This window comes from Equus caballus, chromosome 28, assembly GCF_041296265.1.
Source record: "Equus caballus isolate H_3958 breed thoroughbred chromosome 28, TB-T2T, whole genome shotgun sequence".
Lineage (NCBI taxonomy): Eukaryota > Metazoa > Chordata > Mammalia > Perissodactyla > Equidae > Equus > Equus caballus.
This window is the reverse complement of record NC_091711.1, coordinates 38,621,818-38,630,028: the sequence shown is the minus strand read 5'-3', so window position 1 is coordinate 38,630,028 and position 8,211 is coordinate 38,621,818. Positions and strand designations below refer to the sequence as shown.

Below are 8,211 nucleotides of genomic sequence, written 5' to 3'. Positions count from 1 at the left end.
GGACAGATGCAGGCGGGGGGAAGGGGTTGGGGTGTGGTCCTCTGACCTCCCAGCCTGCCCTGCAGATCTCAGACTTCCCAGACTCCATAATCTCATGTGCCGAGTCCTTCAACTAGTCTCTCTCTATGCGTCCTATTGGTGCTGTTTCTCTGGAGGACTCTGACTAATGCAAACATCATGTCTACTGGACACATGGGGAAACTAAGACAGAGAGAGTGTAAGCAACTGGCCTAAGATCACCCAACTGAGAAGGGTTGGGATTCATACCCGAGGTCTACACTCTTCGCTGCTGTGGCCCCCTGCCTCGTGGGACGTGGGACGTAACCAGCGTGGCATGCCCCATCAGCCTGGGGACAAATATTCTCTTGATGCCCCTCCTGGGCAGGCTGATGCTTCCTCCGTCCTGGAGTCCCGCTCTCCATCATGCAGGCACCCCGAGGCAGAGCGATGACATTCGGTGATGTTCTCCAGGCGAGACTCGCTAATCCGCCATCTGAAGCCAGTGACCAAATTCCCCGCTAAGTGTCCACAGGCTGGCGGGGATCCTGAGCCGGGTGACGGTCCAGAGGCTGCTGGGTTGGCCAGATCGGGGTCACTCGTATCTCACCTCTCACCTTGTGTGAGAGTGTCTCCAAGGGGTCACTGAGGGCCTCTCCAGAGCAGAGGGAACCGCTCCAGGGGACCTGAGGTCGCTGCCACTCGATGGAAACTCTGGGATGCTTTACATGGCAGCTTCTCTTAAAAAGAAATTCCACCTAATCAGGTACCCAAGAGAGTTCCTTCACCAAACATCTGTGACACACGTGCTGTTCGGATTTTCACTGCTGCATAAGAAATCACTCCAGAATGTAATCGTTTCAAACACAACAGTTCAATATTTTATTATGGCCTCTCCCGGTTCTCGGGGTCAACCAGCGCAGTGAGGGGGCGCAGGCTCAGGTCGCTCGGGGTCTGGGCTGCCGTCCTCGTCTCCAGGCTCGCCCACACCGCGGCCGGCTGTCTGCTGGATACAGCCACGTGGTCACTCGGCTTCCTCCTGATGTGGACACTTGGTTGCAAGCGCAAGGGACCCAAGAGACACGGCCGGGCGGACGCTGCCTCGCTTTCGTGACCTCGCCCTGGGGATCACACAGTGACCCCCCCCACATTCTGCTCTTGAGGAGCCCGTCACCGAGCCAGCCGTGTTCCAGCGAGGGGACCTGGCTTCCATCTCTTGACGGGGGGACAGCCCGAGGACGTGCAGACACACTGTGAAGCCTCTACGCTTGCTCTCCATCGGCGCTGGGCCTCACGGCATGGCAGGGAGACAGACACGAGAGCTCAGGGTCTCTCTCTGCCTCTCCAGACCCACTCTCCTCCCAGCCCCCTGCTCTCTGCCTGAAGGCCAACCCAACGGACAGCATCCCGGGCTCCCCGCCCTCGGCTTGCAGTGGGGAAGTGCTGGAGGTTGGAGTTTGGGGAGAGTGAAGCTGGACCGTCTACTCCCCTGACCCTGCCCTGCTGGGTAGCCGCAGGCTGGCTCCATCCCTCCAGGAGAACCCACATCTCCTGCAGGGGCCTCTCCAGGGGGTTTCCCTTTCCCGGTTCCCGCAGCTGGCCCCTCCCTTTGCATGAGTAGCGGAATCAGCTGCTCTCCGTGACCAGCCCTGGATTCCACCCATTGGCCCACAGCTTGCCAACAGTCCTTGTTGCTGGGGTCCCTGCAGACACAGCATCGAGGATAGAGCACCATGTGGTCAGTGCCCTGAGGGAGGCCATGCCAGAAAGCGCAGGGCCTGTTCCAGGCTGGGCCGGCAGGGGGAGAGGACATGCTCCCCAAAGTGGGACTCCAGGAGAGAGTCCGAGCTGACCAGAAAGTCTCTCTTTTGGGAGGGAAGACGGACCAGAGCACAAAAGTGACGGGGACGTGGGAGAGCCCAGGATATTCCAGGAACACCAAATGGTTGGGCATGAGCACCACAGGGTGAACCTAGAAGCAGGAGGGACAAGCAGAGGAGATGTCAGGCCATGCTATTTGGACTTTTATCCTGTGAGCAATGGGGAGCCATTGAAAGATACTCATCGGGCAGTGATTTGAAGAGGAATGCAAGTGGTCCAGAGTCTGTATTAAGCCGAGTCAGAATTATCTGGTTCAAATCACAGCCCTCCCCAAACCTAACTGGAGAGTTACTTACTATTCATGTGCCTCAGTTTACTCTTCAGTAAATTGGACACACTAACAGCACCCACGTCACCGGATTGTGAGGATCATATCAATTAGGACTCTTTCAGCCTCAAATAACAGACAACCCAACTAAAATTGGCTTAAACAATAAGGAGATTTAATGTCATGTAAAAAACCTGGAGGTGGGGAGGCCCTGGAGTTGGGGATTTACAGCTCAAAGGTGTCAGGCTCTAGGTCCGCTTCTCTACAATTCACTTTCCCCTCAAGGTCACAAGATGGCTGCCACAGCTCCAGGCATCACATCCTCACCCAACATTCAAAGGCAGGAAAAGGCAAGTCTCTGCTTTATGTTCCCTTTGGAAAGCAAGGAGGGACTTCCTAGGAGCCCTCTGCCTCCACTCTGACACATGCCCTCTCAGCTCCCATCTTCCAGGACCGGGTCCCGTGCCCAGGCCTAAGTCAATCCTGGGCAAGATCACTAGATGGGCTGAGAGCAATTCCAATCACCCCTGGATCCAAGGCTGGAGCCATCTTTCCTGAGCACCACTGAGTCGGGGGGTGAACCCCCAAACCAACAGGAGACTCTTGAGGTTTGGAAGATGGAACCAACAGTGTTGGCCGTGCGGCTGAAACAGGGTGATCCACACTAAGCCGGTGGCCCAGCGCTGGGGCGTGGTGACACTCGGCGAGGGCGAGCTGTCGCACTTGGACAGGCTTGTGTAATGTAAAAGCAACAGACAGTGTCACCCAACCTGAGTCCTCGTCAGCTCAGCTCTGGAGCCAGCCCTGCCTCTTCCCAGGGTGTGATTTGGGGGCAAGTTATTCCACGACTTTGTGCCTCAGTTTCCTCATCTGTGAAATGAAAATAACAATTTTCTTCTTCCTTACCCCAAGGCCTTCATGAGGTCGAATGAATTCACGTCCACCAATCCCCTGGAAGAGCACCCGGGGTTCCCGCTCGCCCTTCACCATTGGTCACGCCCGTGCGCTCGGGCAGCAGCCCCACGGGGGGTGGCAGCAGGAAGCGGGCCTGCTCCCTGAGTTTCTTTCTCTCCCTGGTGAAGGGTCCCAGGCTGCAGTTTCTCGCTGAGGAAGGGCGGAGAGGGGAGTCGGGGGGGGGGGTGGGGGGTTGGGGAGGGCCCATTCTGCCCTGCCCTCTGCTGGGAGAGGGGCCGCGCATGGGAAGAGCCCGGGCGAGGCTGGTCGCCTCTGCCCCTGTCTGCGAGCACCGAGGGCCAGGAAGGGAGGAAGCAGCAGAGACCCTGGGACAGCCACGGGGAGACTCCGATCTGGGCCCGCAGACACAAGAGGGCAGACGGTGGGGGGAAAGGGCCAGCCCGCCGGACTCAGTGCCCTAGGTCCTATCTCATCACAGTCGGCTGTGTGGCCTCGGCAAAACGTCTCCACCTCTCTGAGCTCCAGCTTCCTGGGTGCCAGAGGAGACTAGTTATATTGAACCGACAGTGGGGGATGGAATATTAAAGCATTAACCACCTCTGGAGAATTATGAGGCTGTGGGACCCATCGCCCCAACCCCTTCTCAAGATGCCTCCCACCGCAGGATCTGCCTATCAGAGTCCAGGGGCCCTTGGGGGTCACTTAGCTCAGGTTTGGTTTTACAGATGAGAAAACGGAGGCCTGGAGAAGATAAACCCCAGTCAGATCCCCACACCAGGCCCCTCCTGGCCAGAGGCTTTCTGCGCCCTCCGTCTGTCTCTCTCTCGCCCCCTCCATCTTGCTCTCTCTCCTCTCACTCTTTCTTTCCCTGGGTCTTTCTCCCCTCTGTTTAAATCCTTGTCTAGTTGTCTTTCTCTGTCCCCTGCGTTTGACTGCACGTCTTTCTCTGTCACTCAGCAGCCACTCTACATTCCTCCCTCTCTCCCCATCTCCAATCCCGTAGCTTCCCTGTCATTTTCGAAACAGCTTAAAAGAAAACTAAAAACTCTGATAAGCCCAGAGCGGGGATGAGGATGGGCTGCAATCATCGGGGTCTTGAGAGTGGAGTCCAGCTCTGCCACAACCTCAGGTTCTACAGAAGGGACAAGACTGGGCCCTGGCGGCCGGGGAGGGAGCCAGCCCAGCGCCAGACACAGGAGGGGTCGGGCGCCTGACCTTGGGCCTCCCTCGCACTTGCCAAGGTTCTGATTCCAGGAGGAGCGGTGTGACCGCCCCCAGTCCTGGCAAAAATAGCGCAGGGAGCCGTGGCCAGCCTCCCGGACGTCTGGCGGCCCAGGTCTCTGGAGAGACAGTCCAGGCCTCCACCAGGCAGAGCAAGAACCTGCCCAAGGTCACGGAGCAGCTGGGCAGCAGAGCCGGAGCCAGACACGGGCCTCTGCCCCCCGACTGGCGCCCTCGCAGCCCACCCAGGGCTAGGCCAGCTCCCAGTTACAGAGAAACCACAGGCCTGCCCTCACCTCTCTGCACCGTAACAGCCCCACTTTTGTGACCGTCTCCCACGTTTCCCTGTGGGCTCCTTACCCAGGGGAGTGGAAGTGGCTCTGCCACACATGCAGTCACCAGGAATCCTAGTAACAACGTCAGCTCACGTTCCTCAGGCCCCCGACAGTGCTGGGCGCTTTCTACGCACTGTCCGCACAGTGACTCATTCTCTCTTCACTCCAGCCCTGGGAGGCAGGCGCTGTTATCATCACACCCCTCTTATCCATGAGGAGACTGAGTCCTAGAGAGGTTAACTGACTTGCCCAAAGTCACAGAGCACTAAGTTTACTGGAGCTGGTCTTCCAATCCAGGCCCTAAATGAATTCGTGGATGAAAAAGGGAATAAAGGTTTGAGACTCGAGCTTACTAAGCAGCTGCTGCTATCATTTGACTGTTGGGCCACTAAGGGTCACAGTGGCCCCCCTCCTGGCCCTGGCAGGCTAGGCCCACAGCTGTCCTCTCAGAATTCCATTTCCTGGGGACCCTGGTGCTGGGAGCCCCACCTCCCAAGCCTGTCCCTTCCAGCGGCTGACCTTGGGCAAGTCCCTTTTCTCCTCTGAGCCTCAGTTTCCCCATCCACCCAAGAGGAAACTTGATCTATGTGTCAGGGGTTCAGTAAATTGAGATTCCCAAGGGGGCTGGTGGGATGGACCAGACTGGGGTCCCAAGCTGAGAGTAGCCTGAAAGAGCAAATTCTAAAATTCGGTTTCCTTTGGTCAAAATATGGAAATGACTTTAAAAGTACAAGAGGACCTGAGGTTCTCATGTTTATCTGAAGGGGGCTCACCAGTAAGGGGTGAGCAGGGCCCCCTGACTCAAAGGGCATGAGTGCCCTGGCCAGAGGCCGGCCCGGAGGACATGCAGGCAGAGCCACCCCGCCCTCGGGTGCTGGGCGCAGCCATCCTGGCACAGCCAGCCTGGGGTTGGTGACAATCACGTCCCGGGAACTTCTGCCAGAGGGGGACAGCTGGGGAGGAGGAGGAGGCAGAGGGACAGCTGGCTCCAGGGCTCAGGCTGAGTCATCCTCCGGGGCCGGGGTCTACACGAGTCAGGGGAGAGGGCTGTTTCCAGAGGGAGAGGAGGCAGCAGCGGGGAAGGCATCCTGGGGCTGTGCCTGGACCTATCAGCAGGAAAGGACAGACAGCCAGGGCCAGACTGCCACCTAGGGGAGGGTAGCCCCCTTCTCCAGTCTGCCGGCCCCCGCCCCCCACCTGCCGGGCCCATTTCTTTTCTTCCCTGTGATCCTGGTACCTGGTGACCAGACCCGGTGCCTCCTCTGGGCCCTCCACACCCTCAAACTCCCCCATGCTCTCAGCCTCCCTCCCACTCCCTGGCCCCCAGGCCCTTGAAGCTGTCAGGCAACTCTGGGCTCCAGGCCACAGAGGGTGGCCTGGGGTCTCTGGAGCCAGAGAGACATAGTCCAAATCCTCCCACCATTTCTGAGCTGGGTGACCTTGGGCAAGTTACTTGACCACTCTGAGCTGCAGTTCCCTTACTGTGAAATGGGGAGAACACCGTCTTACTGCCCAAGGCTTCAAAAGGAGGTATCCCGGGTCTTGCCCTTCCATTATGGAACCCGCCACAATAGGCAAATCTACAGAGACAGGAAGGAGACGCGTGGGGGCCTGGGGCAGGGGAGGGGGAAGGGAGCGACCGCTAAGAGGTGAGGGTTTCTTTCCGGGTGATGAAAATGTGGATACTCTGGGAAGTGACTGAAGCCACTGAGCCGTGCGCTTTAGATGGGTAAGTGTGCAGAACGTGAGTTATAGCCCCAAAGCGCTGGTGATGAAGGAGGTGCCCGTGGGGTGGATGGCACGCGTGGGTGCTCCAGGCTCACAGCACACCCCTGTTGGCTGCTCGCCACCTGCCCCCGTCCTGGGCACGGGCTGCCACGTCTTGGCCGGGGCCCGAGGGGTGGATGCTGAGCTTGAGAGAGGCCCCTGAAGGTCGCTGAGATGACCTTGGAGGGAAAGGAGGTGGTCCATCCTCCACCCTCAGGGGGAGGCCGCCAGAGCCAGGGTGATGGGGGGCAAGACCTGGGACTTAGCAGCCACTGCCAGAGTTTCACCCCCAGCCCCCTTGCTGGCTCTGTGGCCTCAGGCAAATTGCTTAACCTCTCTGGCCGTCGTTTCCTCTTCTGAAGAAATGGAGGTGATGGAATTCTCAGTCCTGACCATAGGAGAAAGGAGGGCATCTGCGCGGCACATCTGGAAAAGGGCTTTGCCCATCCTGAGTGCTTGGAAAAGGGTCTCCAGAGGGAGGGGCTGAGCGAGGTCAGAAGACCCCGAGTCCAGTCTGGCTCCTGCCCACCTAGTGACCCCCACCCTTGCTGGAGCCTCAGGCCCTGCCACGTCCAGGCCTGTGCCTCCCGCTCCTTCTCAGCAGGCCTGTCCCCAGCCTGTCCCCGTGTAACAGACGGACCTGGAGCAAGGAATCGCCTCTTGGGGTCTTCGTCTGTTCACCTGTCGGATGAGGGAGGGAGACCGAAGAAGCCCCAGGGCCCCCTTGCTGCCGGCCTTGCCCGCTCCCTGGCCCAGCACGCCTCTAGGGCTTGCCCTCGGCTTCCCCATGTCCTGTGTCCTCATGTCACCCGCCTGCCTCTCTAGTCGCTCAGAGGCAGGAGCCCACCTTCCTGCTGGGGCTGAATGAGTGAGCATCCACCTTGACTGAGGCCCCAGCCAGCTTCACCTGGGCCTGAGGGAGTGACCTTGGGCAAAACCTGGCTCTGGGCCTCAGTTTCGCCCACTATAAAACAGACCTAATAATCTCTGTGTCTTCTTTGTCTTCCTGGGGAGGACGGTGATGAGCCCTGGCATCCAGGGGCAGGAAGGACCTTAAATGATATTGAGTTCAACCCCAAATCCAATGCTTGAGGACCCCTACCAGGCCCCAGGCTGTGCTTGCATACCTCTGGAGTGACGGGGAGTTCACTTTCTGCCCACCCAATCCATTCTATCCATTTGCTTGACAACAGTGACCGCATCTAACAGGTGCCACACACAGTGGCAGGTTCTGATGGCTCAAAAGTGAATAGGGGCCAGGTGACATAGAGGCAATGACATTGTTCAGGCTTGAACCCTGACTGTTTCTGCCTCTTCTTAGCTCTGTGTGGCCCCTGAGAGTCTTAACCGCATTTCCTCATCTGTAAATGGCAGTCACAGCTCCCCGCCTGTGAGGTCACTGGAAAGACCTCCCCCAGGTGAGCTGGAGACCCTGGGGCACGAGCTCAGTCACTCTTGGGGAGCAGGTGCCATCGTTGTCTCAATTTTTCAAATGAATTTTTCAGAGGCACAGAGATGTTAAGCAACTACCCTGAGGTCACACAGTGAGTGTGACAGGTGGAGCCCAAGCTGGGCCCCGGCTGCCTATGCCCGGGTCCCTTGTACCTCACACCTCTCACAAGGGGCCTGCTCAGCGTAGCCCAGTTCCCTTCACACGATGCAGGGGCATGAGCGCTCCGTGCTCCCCAGAAGCCTCAGACCCATTCAGCCTCCTTTTCTTAGAGGGCAAGTGGGGCCGGTGGTTTTCCACTGTTATTTTTAGCTCTGCCCCCACTGTATTGTTTCGGATCCAGAGAACGGAGCCTCCGAGGTCCTGTGAGTGTCCAG

At 58.4% G+C, this 8,211-nt stretch overlaps 1 long non-coding RNA gene across 1 annotated transcript; it reads right to left on the bottom strand.

Annotated features, from left to right (window-relative positions):
* Window positions 1–855: 855 nt before the first annotated feature.
* On the bottom strand, window positions 856–4,962 carry LOC138921133 (uncharacterized). Its single transcript, XR_011433442.1, has 2 exons — window positions 4,643–4,962; window positions 856–1,969 (listed from the first exon to the last, which is right to left on the bottom strand). It is a non-coding gene; the product is annotated as an uncharacterized lncRNA (long non-coding RNA).
* Window positions 4,963–8,211: the final 3,249 nt, after the last annotated feature.